Below are 13,643 nucleotides of genomic sequence, written 5' to 3'. Positions count from 1 at the left end.
AAAAGGGGAAAAAGATTAATATAGCCCATAAAACCTCATCCATAATGCATATAATTAAATGTACTTTATTGACTGAGATAATAAACTGTGTTAATCAAATAATTGAATTTGAAGACTCAGGAAAAAACTTTGAAGAAACATTGTGCTGTTTCTAATGTATTAAAATATTAAATATATAAAAAAGGTAATAAAGGAGTGGGTTTCTAGATTGTGATGAAGTACCTTAATTATTTTAGAGTACATTGTTTATGTACCTTTTGAAAAAGCAGTTAATATTTTTTGTTTACTCTAAGTTATCAATTAGTAAGTTTAATTTTTAATGATAGCATAGAAGGATAACACATGAGGAAGTGATACATACTGTACTTTCCTGTTTTCAGATTGTTCTGATGATCAAGTACTTATCTCTGAGCTATGTATGCATCAGGAGAAATACCCTAAAAATTGAACTAATATTTCACAATTCAGAAAATTAGGAGTGTGAGTAGCTAGTGAAGGCAGACAATTCTTTTGTCTGAGTGCACTGAATTATTAATGGAATAAGCGATGGAAATTCACATATTCTCATAACCAAAACTCTAAACTGATGTTTGAAAAATGGGGAGATCTAACTCAAGAGCACAGTTTATTTCTATGTAGCCTTCGTGGTTCATATTTACCAAGTATATGATTTGTGCCTCATGTTTACTTGTTCAAAAGAGCAGAAGGACACTTCTTCTGTCTAGTAATTTCCACTTAAAACTTCACTCCAAGTACATTTGGGGATATTAAAATTTATATTTCCACTGAAAAGAATAATTTTAACCAAGGAAAATACAGCAGACAGTAGAAAGCTGTACTATGTAATCATTGAGTAAAGAAGATATTAGCTATGTTCTTCCTATTTCTTACTTTTATTTGCAAATCACATATCTCTATGAGAGTTAAAGCAAGGATGGAGTTTAGATGGTAGGAAGTTGATGCTACTTCTGAATAGATTATTAATAAGAGAAAGTGACCTTCAAAACACACACACACACACACACACACACACACACACACACACACACACACACACACCCTTCCTGGCAGTGGTGGGTTGCTCCTGGTTCTGTCCGATTCTATAGAACCAGTAGTAAAACCAGCAGGAGGCTCCGCCCACCTGCCATGATGTCATCATGGGTGATCTGCACATGCGCAGAAGCGTGCGCTCCCGCTGTGAATCGGTAGTAAAGGTAAATGGAACTCACCCCTGCTTCCTGCCCTAACTTTAGATTTGACCCAAATCTGCTATAAAGAGATTATAATTGAATGAGAAATCACATCAACTGGAAAGGCCCCTATGCATTCATCTGTTCTTGTATGTTTAAGGCTACTGGCAATTAGGGAAGTCATGTAAACTTAATTACTAAATTAATTACTAAAATGGTAATAAATATTGTACAGTTCTATATAAAAATATACTGGACTCTCACCCACTAAAGATGGTGGTATCCTATTTATGTCCCTTTTAAAATTTCTTGTACATTTCCAAGGCTCTGTTATTTTTCTGTAATATTTAAACATAATTTTGAATGGAGAGATTTCAGCTTGTAACCCTGAAATCTTCTCTGTTCTTAACATATCTACTCATCTAAAGACTTTATTTTTATCCCTTCTCACTTCTTGATTATCTGTTTCCTGATTCAGATTGCTTTGCAAATTTAATTTTTTGATTTTTATTACTTTTAACTCTCTCTGCTCTTTTTCTCCCCTCCCAGAGACTATCACTTCTAGTTCTCCTGCTTCCTTGCCCTTTCTCTCAAAAAAAAAAAAAAAAAAAAAATCTCCCTTCCCCATTTCTGGCTTGACATGACAGAGTAAAAATAAAGGAATTTACTGTGTTACTGCTGGAATTTTCTATGACACGCTCTGCATGACTTAACTTCCTCCTAGAACCACTGAATTAAACATCTACTGCTTCATCATTGGTAGAAGAATGTCTCTCAGGATCTTCTGGCCAGTCTATCCCCAGAGATCAGGGCTTCTCTACCAAAAGCCAATATCCTCCTTCCCTCTGTGGTCTTGGGTAAAGCTACTATCTGCAGCCAGCCATGTCCCTTCTTCCCATTCTCAAAGGAGAAGCGGAGCTCTTATCCCATGGTGTCTTCACTTCTCATTTTTCAGGAAAACCACCCCAGACCCTACTTCTTCCCAAACAGGAACCAGCTTCTATATGCACTTAACTTCTCTCTCCAACCTTTCACTCCAGCCACTGTGTTCATTCTGTGCACAGATTTCCTTATCTCTTCTCCTTCTCTCTCACCCCAATTTTTAGGTTAGAGTAGACTAAGGTGACCAGATTTTAACATTGGTAAATAGGGATACCATTGTGGGCGTGGCTTATTTTGTGGGCATGGCTTGGAGGTCATGTGACTGGGTGGGCGTGGCTAGCTGGTCATGTGACCGGGTGGCCATGGCTATGTGTATAGGGACTACTCAGAGGGCTGAAAAAAGTCATTTCTGACAGGTCCTCGCACTTTTGACTGGCCCTCACACTTATGACCATCCTCACATTTATGCCCATGCAGCATTCTTAACAACCATGTCACTCATTTCACAACTGCTTCTCTTCACCATGGTGATAAGATAGGGCAAAAAACGTAAAATGTGAGGACAGTCGTAAGTTCGAGGACTGGTCAAAAGTGCGAGGACCAGTCAGAAATAACTTTTTCAGCCCTCTGAGTAGTCCATATGCACAAAAGGACTAACCAGAGGGCTGAAAAAAGTCATTTCTGACAGGTCCTCGCACTTTTGACTGGTCCTCACACTTATGACCATCCTCACATTTATGCCCGTGCAGCATTCTTAACAACCATGTCACTCATTTCACAACTGCTTCTCTTCACCATGGTGACAAGATAGGGCAAAAACGTAAAATGTGAGGACAGTCGTAAGTTCGAGGACTGGTCAAAAGTGCGAGGGCCAGTCAAAAATAACTTTTTCAGTCCTCCGAGTAGTCCATATGCACAAAAGGATACAGCAATAGAGAGGGATGAAGGAAGGGAAGGGAAATTAGAGTAGGAGTGACGGTAAGAGAGGGAGGAAGAGAGGAGGAGAAGGAGAAAGGAAGAGGAAATAGGGAGGAGAAGAAGAGGGTGGGGGGAAGAGAAAGTAAGAAGGAAAGAAAAGAGAGGTGGTAGGTTTGAGGAGAAAGATTGCTGTACAATAAAAAAGATGAAAGGGAAGAAAGCCAACCCCAAACAAATATAAAGATATTAAGATAAAGAATGAATTGTTAAACTTTAAAGAATAAAAGAGAACAAATATGAATAAATAGCAATAATTAGAAACACACATACAAACATGCAATGTATTTTCTTTGAACAGAATATTTGGCTGGTTCACAAATTTAAACAGTGTTTAGTCATTTCAATTAAATTTACAATTTCTATATTTCCTTTTTGCCATATTTATTCCTCATCTATTTTTTTAAAAAAACAATATTACCCTTCATCCTCATCTCTAATCTTAATCAAATTCAATTTTTCCCTTCTATTCTATATTATACCCCTTCCCATTGTCATCTATTTTTATATCCATCCTTACATTGGTTAATTATGTAATTATGTAATACAGTTGTTTAATACAAATTCAACATTTTAATATAAATCAATTAGTTATATAACTATCTTTTTTGTATATTAATCAATATGAACATGAATATTCCAATTATTTCCATGCAATCCAATTTCTTACAAATCAATTAATTATATTTACCAATAATAATAAACCAAATAATTTCCCCCATATATTCCTCCAAACCACAACTTAACCATTTCTGCTTTCAACACAATATACAATTAATAGTATCTCAATTATTACAATTCCCTAGTTAAATAGAGCTTTTTTTCTTTTGTGTTTTAAAATCTTGAACTCTCCTCTTTTGCCCTTAATTTCCCATTGTTTGCACCTACCTTTTTTGGTGAGGAAAAAGAAAAGAAATCTGCTGCCTAATTCTCCAACGTTGCAGCAAACAGCAAAGCCAACAGCCTGTTTTACTTTCAGTTTCGTTTTGAGCTTGGTTTGCACAAGGAGAAAAAAAAATCTGCTCGAGCAATTTAGCAAGTAGCAGAGCCTTGCGCAAAACAGCTGAGAGCAAATCAGCTGAGAGTGGGGAAGCCGAGCTAATCAACATGCTAATTAACCTATGCGGAAGCTGTAAGGGGCTGTTTTTTCTATTTTTGCAGACATCGGTCTACTCATTTGTTTGCTTTTAACACTGATCACCTGTAGGGCGGCCCTTTGAAGCCCCGCGGCAAGAGTTTAAACAGTTTTTTTTCCCTCTAGCCATCAGCTGGGACTCAGGAGGCAGCCGGGACTCAGGAGGCAGAATGAAAAATCGGGACTTTTTTAAAACGCCGCGGGATGCGGGACAAATTGCTAAAAATCGGGACTGTCCCACCAAAAGCGGGATGTCTGGTCACCTTAGAGTAGACCAACAGCATATCTCCCAGCAACTGAGGAGGCTGTTGAGATAATCCTATACATTCAACCCAGTGGTGGGTTGCCCCCGGTTCAGACTGGTTCGCAAGAACCGGTAGTAAAACCAGCGGAAGGCCCCGCCCACTGCCCCGGATGCCGTCATCAGTGATCTGCGCATGCGCAGAAGCATGCGCGATCCCATTGCGAACCGGTGGTAAAGGTAAGTAGAACCCATCCCTGATTCAACCATATTTGTAATGGTGACTTATAGTTACTAGTTCTTTTCCTCTGAAAAGCTCATCTTCCACAGCTGCATAGTAAACATGTACTCCACGATATCTCCATGTTGAGAATAGGCAAAACTTTTAATTTTTGCTGGTGCTGATGTACAAGAACCTTGTTTGGCTAGTTTATTGCATCTGTTTCATAAATAGGGTGGATTTTTTTTTTCCAAAAAAGAAACCAAACATAGGAGAAATCAAAACTGACACACTATATGTCTCTAATAGATGTAAACAGGAAAATTATTCTGCTCATTGTTCTTGTTTTTCCTTTGATGCCCCCAAAACTAGAGAGCTGCTTCCGAATAAGGTAGAAGAAAAGGGAACAGAAAGCAAATGTGTTTTTTCCAGCAGGATCCACAAGAGGGCAAAAATGTACCACAGACCATATTGGTTTATTACTCAACAGCACCTGTATATTACTAACCAATTCAACAGTTCCTCAAATTGAATTCTGTAATCTATTAATGGTAGCAACACACTTCAAATTAAATAGCTTGTCGAACTTCTTGGGAGTTTTCCTACAGTAATGGTGCTATTCTCCCACTTTCTCCTTTTTTAGTGTTTCTGCTTCTGGGGTTTTCTGTTACTTAAGGGGTAATATGTGGAGGTATTTGAAAGACTACATGGCAAATCATTAGAACAGTTACTGTTCTGAGCCCAAGTTTTAATTCTATGTAAGCAATAGGGATACCTTTGTAGAATTGAACTTTATGATATAAACCCTATTGTCATAACTTTTGTATTGTTTTATAATTTGCTCTGCCCAATTTCATTATTCTGAGATACAAAATAAAAAGCTCTTTTTACAAAACAAAATGATTTTAGCAATTATATTCTGAATATATTAAAATCAATCTTTAAAAATCTGAAACATTGTCTCTTCATTGTTTTGTACAATTTAGGAAGCTGGCTTCTGGAGAAGCAAACGTTATAGGAAGTTATGGATGAAATGGGTAAAACAATCACACCACTAAAACTTGATATTTAAAAATAAGTAGGAAAAAGTCCAACAAAAGTGTTGAGTTCAATTCTCTATTCATGCAGCTAATTCAACTGAGTATGTTATAGTCATCACATCATAAAAATGACTTCATAATAAATTTTTTCATAGTGTTCTTTAGAGTTTAGCTAACTTATTTCATCAGGCAAAGAACTAGGTCCACAGTTTCACAAATCAGATATAACAAGGGTTAGGAGTGTGTTTAAGATGGAATCAAAGCATCTTCTCTGGATCCACTGATATACCATCCTGCCTAAGGTGCTGGAACATTCTTGAAACATTTATGTAAGTATAAGTATAAATAAATAAGTTAATCTCAGCCAATGTTTGCCTGTCCACTGTGTTCCCTGCTGGTGACTTCCTCTATTCTCCACCACTTTTGGAAGAAGGAAAATTCAAAGATCTTACTTCCTCTATTTTAAGATCTTTGCCCATGGTCATAATCATCACAGAAGGCAATACAGTCTAACACAGTACAATAATGATGCAACTTTATTGAATTAAATAAAGTAATTGTCCCTTTAATACATTTCTCAGTTCCAGTACAACTAACTTAGCCATGAAAGCCTCCTTGGTGACTTTGGGTCACCAATCCAACCCACCTCACAGGGTGGTGTTGTGGGAAAAATAGGAGGAAAATGCATTGAATATGTTTGCCACCTTGAGTTATTTGTAAAAATAATAAAGAGGGCATAGCTTCAACTCTGATCAGCAAGATTTCCCAACTGAAGTAGGTAGAGCTGTTGTCCAAACAGTAATCAGATTGTTAACAAAAGTTGTAGTTCCTTTACTCCAAAAAAGTTTTCCTATTTGGAAAAGGTAACAAGAGGAGCAAAGAAAAAGTAGCAAACAAAATAATAAATTTCATTGTGAAGAAGCATCTTCATATTAAGTGCACAAACACACACCTTACACAGCTCATACCAAACTCATATTTGCCTCCTATTTTATAACATGCGTTGGATTTTGACCACCTGGTTTTCATGAAACTTTTTAAAAGGTAGTTTGGGGAGGGCCCTGGCTATTCCTGTTTTTGGAAGTTTGTGTCTTACTTTTTTATACTTATATATACATCAATCATATTTTGACCTTCTCCCGAATTTTAGCCTAGCCTAACGCCCTATACTTATTTCCACTATGCATTCAGTTATATTCTCCTTTAGGCTGAATACATATCACATAGTTCATTAAGCTCATTATCCAACCTGATCATTAAAAGAGGTGATTTGTTGGGCCAGCAAGCAAAGAAGTCACATTCTCCTTAAACAAGAATTCTCTCTGATTCAGTTAACCCTTGTTTTGGTATACCAAAGTACATTTCAAACATGTATGATTAGCAACATTTAGCATGATCAGTCTCCAAAATTAAATCTGTTAATATTAAACCTTAATTTCTTATAATGAAGGTATTATAGTGAACGATTAACTATAATGTTTCCCAGCAGATGACAAAATGGGAATTAGATACATATTTTAAACTAGTTAAAATTGGAGTGTGTTTTCAGACCTTTTATGTTCCTATTAGCTGTTAATGATGGCTGATACTTTTATTCTGTTTCCACATTTTCATTTTTTGCTTCTTCAGTTGCAGCAGAAAGCAAACGACAGGAAGGGGAAAGGGGACGGGGGAAAGGGGGAAAGGGGGAAAAGAGAAAAGGAGAAAAGACAAGAGAAACGCTATTGACTGAGTACCTATGCCACCCAGTGGTGAATGTTGCAAGTGTTAGCATAATGTTTGATACTTCTCTTTATTATGGCTTTATATGGAAATAACAATTTAATATTATCAATTTCCTGAAACTACTTTTTTAGCTTTCATCCAATTCTATACAATATCAAATCAAATGAGAAAAACGTGGATCAAATATATGTATACACTGGGTTCATGTATCATACTGATAGGGGTGTCAAACTGGCAGCCCGAGGGCTGGATGCATCATGCTCAGGCCATGCCTACTCTGGCTCCACAAAGGCAAAAAAGTCACAAGACATCACGTGATGTCACATGATGCGATTGAGTTTGACACCGGTGAACTAAGCCTTTTAAAACCATGGTTTGTAGAAAAAGCCATAATGACATTCACATGGAACACTAAGCCAGAAATCAATGTTTACCGACCCCATTACTTTAACAAGTCAAAGCCAACAAACAAAGCGAACACTGTGAACTTAACCACAAACTAGGAACTAGCTATGAAACTGGCTATATTAATTTTAAAATACTGGGTAAAGAAGAACCATTGTGGCAGACACTGGGAGAAGTAAGAGAACAAGAAGATACTGAATACGTTTCTGAAAAAAAATATGGATTTGCAACTATACTTTCCCATTAATTGCAAGTAAGTAGGTTCAAGCTAGAGATCAGCAAGAGGAACTTCCTGAAGTATAAGCCAACACCTGGTGGAACAGATGGTCTTTTGAAGTGATGAAGTCTTCTTCATTAGAGAGCTTAAAGTAGAGTCATTTGTCAAAGATGCTGTAGAAGAAGTGGCAGCAAGGAGGAGGTTGGACTAGATGGCCTCTAAGATGATATTTTCCAACTCTTCCATGAAAAGAAACCCAGTGAGAGGAGGAGAAGACTTAAAATCAGGAGTGCCCAACCTTGGCAACTTTAAGACCTGTGAACTTCAAATTCCAGAATTCCCCGGCCAGCATGGGATTCTGGGATTTGAAGTCCTTAAATGTTAAAGTTGCCAAGGTTAGACACCACTGCTTTAGATCAAATAAGAGATAGCTTGAGCTTGATCTCTCATTCTACTTCCCTGTTCTTTACCAAATTGAACAACCCAAAAGCATTTTTGTGGAAAACAAAATGCCAATCACTTAATGTAGTGATATAATAAAGCGATTTATAATCACGAAGATAAAGAAATACACTTCTCTGTAAATTTGTTTATTATAGAAAGAGAGACTTCAGCAGTCAATCATATGTAAAGGGAAAACAAAACTAAAAACTGTAGAAATACAATCGGAAATGTAAAAAAACACATGATTAAATGGAAATTCAGGTTTGGCATGAAAAACAAAACTGTACGCTCTTAATGCAGTCCAGGAAGTTGCCTTTTCACGTGTGCCCTTCTATAGATTATTTAAAATGAACTTTGTAATATCAGCTGCCTGGCATTGCATTACTCAGATTGGTGACTATTTAAATTCTGTAAACAATATAAATAAATAAATGAAGATGCTGTGATAAATTCCCTGCTCTGATTCTGCATGGGACAATACTGTAGCAAGAGACAAATCTCTTTAAAACTATATGGTTACGTTAAGAATAGAATAGAATAGAATAGAATAGAATAGAATAGAATAGAATAGAATAGAATAGAACAGAACAGAACAGAACAGAACAGAACAGAACAGAACAGAATAGAATAGAATAGAATAAACAGAGTTGGAAGGGACCTTGGAAGGCAAGTTGTTCCACTGATTAATTGCTCTAACTGTCTCTAACTAACTAAATTTCTCCTTAGTTCTAAGTTGCTTCTCTCCTTGATTAGTTTCCACCCATTGCTTCTTGTTCAACCCTCAAGTGCTTTGGAGAATAGTTTGATTTCCTCTTCTTTGTGGCAACCCCTGAGATATTGAAACACTGCCCTAGTCCTTCTTTTCATTAAACTAGACATACCCTGTTCCTGCAACTCAGCGGTGGCTTCTAATTTTTTTTTACTACCGGTTCTGTGGGCGTGGCTTATTTTGTGGGTGTGGCTTGGAGGTCATGTGACTAGGTGGGCGTGGCTAGCTGGTCAGAGTCATTTCTGGAAGGTCCTCGCACTTATGACCAGTCCTCGCACTTACGACTCGACTCATTTGTTTGCTTTTAACACTGATCAGCTGTAGGACGGCCCTTTGAAGCCCCGCGGCAAGAGTTTAAACAGTTTTTTTTCCCTCTAGTCATCAGCTGGGACTCAGGAGGCAGCAATAGATTGGGGGTGGAACCAAATAAAAGGTAAGAATAACGTGGGAGGGCGGGGGGGGAGAACCGGTTCGGTGACATCGTATCGTCACCGCTACCGGCTCGGCCGGACCGATCGAACCGGGAGGAATTCACCACTGCTGCAACTGTTCTTTATATGTTTTAGTTTCCAGTCCCCTAATCATCTTTGTTGCTCTTCTCTGCACTCTTTCTAGAGTCTCAACATCTTTTTTTAGATTGTGGTGACCAAATATTCCAAGTGAGGCATTATAAAGTGGTATTAACACTTCACATGATCTTGAGAAAAACATGTCTATCTCCCTAGATTTTTAGAGGGACAAAATATAAAAGTCTTCAGATAATTTTGGTAGGAGGTGGCCTGAGAGATAGACTGATTTTTCTGGATGATTTCATTGATCGATATAAATGGGTACATTTATTGAAATCGTTCCAATATACAGTGGGACAGAATTTAAAATGGATTATGCAGATAGAACAATCCTAACCAGATCTTTTGTGCTGTCTGAATCCCTTGCTCTTTCCCTCAACTCTCCCTCTTCTTAGAAAGGAAAAGAAAGATTTTATTACTGTAATCTTATAATAAAAGCAGTACCAGCATTCATAACTTTAGTTTCCAGGCCTGGATTACCTTGAAGGGCTGACATCAATCTTACAAATCTGAATGTGTCTCACTGACTTTTTATAGGCAAGAGAACCAAGTGCCAAACCAAAGATATTTTTAAAATTGCATTACTGCTTTGGATTCAGATTTCTGTTATCTGATCATTGCCTTAATTACAGCTCTTTCTGTTCCTCAAGATTTGTCCCCCAGTCCTTTACAGAAAGAGTTTGAGAAATGACTCAGAATTAATTTATGTGGCTGAGTTGGGATAGTTCTACTACTAAGCCAAGTCACTTGCATGAAGGTAGAATTTGTTACACAGTTAAGAGGACCACTGGTCTTGTTAGTTCATCATGAACATCACTGAAAAGTTATGTTAACTACCGTTCTAACCCAATAGAAAAAGGATTTTCTCCCCAAATAAGTGAGTTGTTTGGCATGGGGGGTGGGGGTGGGGAGGTGAAATGTTAGTCTCACATTTTGTGATAAGAACTGGATAAGAACTCTAGAAGAGATGAACAGCCCACAAATTAAACAAACAAACAAACAAAATAAAGCTCTCAAACACAAAGGAGTGGGCAGGTGATGCCAATACTTGCTAAAACGTTAAAAAGCATAGATAACTTTTAAGAACAATGCATCTGTTAAAGATTGCTTATCTGGTGAATTTAACCCTGTGTAATGTCTAAACCAGCAGTGTCAAACTCATGTCGTCACCAGTGGTGGATTGGGCGAACCCGTAGCAGCAGCGGTGGGAGGCTCCGCCCACCTGCCCGGACCTCTCTGCACATGCGCAGAAGCGTCGCATGCACGTCCACGAACAAACCGGTAGCGATGGGATTTGAAACCCACTACTGGTCGTCACGTTATCATGTGACATATCACGACTTTTTCCCTTCGTTAAATGGGAATAGGTGGGGCCAACACATGACGCATCTGGCCCACGGGCTGCGAGTTTGACATCCCTGTTCTAAACAGTGCTTCTGTCATGATTTCAATGAATTCAAAGAATACAATTTTATAGAATTATGAATCACCTTGACTCAGCAAACATAAGAGCATAAATGAACTTCCTGACTTCTTTTCACATACCTTCTCTGTAACTAGGTTGTTTGTCTGCTTGTTTTCCCCAGATGCTGCTGATAATAAATGTTTGTGATTTTAGGACATGCTTCAGGGTTTCTTTTGTATTTTGAGCAAGTAGCAAAAATTGCAGCTTCTCTTTCTTGCCTTCTCCTTACTTTCCCTTCCTTCTCTTTGTCTCATTTCATCTCTATCCAGTTGTATCTTCTTTCTTCTCAGTGCAGCTATCTCTTGTCCTCACTCCAATTCCAATGTTATGACTGGTTGCACAATCACTTAGATATTCAGACTGGATTTGGCATTTTTATTTACTCATTGAGTCAGAACGCAGAATGGCCTATTTGGAACCAGTTTTAGGCATTGTATTTGAAAAAGGACATGAATAAACAGAAGTGTGTCCCAAAAAAAAGTTTTGAGTTTTGAGGGGCCTGAATGAAAAGCCTAGGTGGAATGATTACAGGCATGGTATGCTTTACCTAAAGAAAATAGACTATGGGGACACATGATCCCTTTCTTCAAGTATCTGCAGGGGCATCTCGTAGCAGATGGGGCAGCATCTTTCAGAGTTCTTCCAGAAAGGACATGAAAAATTGGTTTAAACTACAAGAAAATAGAGATCAATTGACATCATGGGTAAAAAATCATAACAGTAAGAGAAACAGATTGCTGTAGAGTAGTAAAGTCCTTCTCTTGATATGTTTAAAGAGTGGCTGGAATTATCACGTAGCTTTAGAGACAGTAAAACATAAGTGCATTTATAACCATGGTCAACAAGATTGAAGCCTTTTCTTTTTCTATTTTTCTTATTTTATATTCGTCCTTAGTTTTCCTTAGTTTTTTTTTTATATTTGTATTGTTTTATTTAGTTAAAATTTCTTCAATAAAAATTATATTTTAAAAAATAGAGAGGCTGAAGAGCCATTTGTCAGAAAGACTGTAGTAATAGATTCCTGACTGGGTTGAGGGTTGGCCCCATGATCTCCCTCTAATTTTAATTTTATGATAAACTTGTTGGGTATTGAATTAGTCTAATTTCATATATATCATATTAATCTCTTTGCCCTGGGTTTATCCACCCAAAGTTTAAGAGCGGCGCTCCTTCTCAAAACAGTGATGATTTCCTCTTGTGTTCAGCTTTCTTCCCAACTGGGGACACTGTACCCACTGGTGACATTTTTAGGTCTAATTACCTGTATTATTGTAATGCTTGAATCGGTAAAGTCTTGTCTCTTGTGCTAAGAATCCACAATCTGTTGCAGATGAATTTGTGAATTTTACAAATTGTTCAGGCCTGACATAAGGTTCTTTACAATAATTAGATAAATATCAATGTGGAACAATACTTACTTCCAAATAAGGATGTGAAATTTGCATTCCCCTGAAACCAAAATTAGTATTCATGTAGACATGATTCAATAGGGAGTACTTATGTAACTATCTGGTTGAGCTATATAATTCTTGAATAGTTTCAAGTAGAAATGTTGGAGATGACAACAATATGCTATACAGTAGTTATTATGCTTCTCCTTTTATTCTTTTTTTCTTTTTAGGCTAAAGAAAGTTAATAAATTGAAGTCAGTTTTCATTCCAAATTTTGATCATAATTGTAACAATAGACCTTTGCTGAACACAATCTTTTTTTCTTTCTTAGCTGAAGTGAAAATAGGAACTCTGAAAAGAGGAAATGTGTATTCTTGATGAAGCAATTATAGATATCACAATTCCCTAAAATGTTTTTTGGACTGTCACATTCTGAATCTTTCGTTTTCTTCTTGCGCAGTAAGACCTTCCCTGATAGAGATTTTTAAAAAGTAAATAATGTTGTAATGGTCAGTTTAATGTGGGTAATATAGTACATTTGTTGGTTTAATTGAATGGGTCACTAAAAGCATTGAAACTTTTGTGACCTCCACATTTTGTCATTAGAGTGTTCCTCTCTTGCTTATAAATTAAATATAAGAGAATGGCAACTCTAAATCAGCTTTCAGTATGGTTCTCCTACTCCAGAAGGAGTGGGTTGCCATATTGTCAGTTAAGAAGCCCAATGTTCCAGTGCAGGCCTGGACGACATCAGTAAATTGCTATTTGATGTACTATGAATAATTACAATGGCCTATGAAAAGATCCAGGCAATTTTTAGCCCATTGTCATGACATTTTTAATAGCTGCATGCACCTACGAAAAAACATACACACCGTACATACATATACATGGAATATACATATACATATACCACCCTATGGGTCCTCCTCAGTCTTGGGTCATTTATATATACATCTCCATTTCCCACAAAAG

At 37.2% G+C, this 13,643-nt stretch overlaps 1 protein-coding gene across 1 annotated transcript in view; it reads right to left on the bottom strand.

Moving 5' to 3' along the window:
* The window catches only part of CRLF2 (cytokine receptor like factor 2), a 43,667-nt gene extending 36,332 nt beyond the window's left edge, over window positions 1–7,335 (bottom strand). Inside the window, exon 1 of the mRNA XM_034431418.3 lies at window positions 7,235–7,335. The gene's annotated coding sequence lies outside the window, so the exon portion shown is untranslated. The remainder of the gene's footprint in view (window positions 1–7,234) is intronic.
* Between the last annotated feature and the right edge of the window lie 6,308 nt (window positions 7,336–13,643).

The sequence above is a fragment of the Pantherophis guttatus genome, chromosome 5, assembly GCF_059756535.1.
Source record: "Pantherophis guttatus breed Tessera chromosome 5, ASM5975653v1, whole genome shotgun sequence".
In the NCBI taxonomy this organism is placed as follows: Eukaryota; Metazoa; Chordata; class Lepidosauria; order Squamata; family Colubridae; genus Pantherophis; species Pantherophis guttatus.
This window is presented reverse-complemented; position numbering and strand designations above follow the sequence as displayed.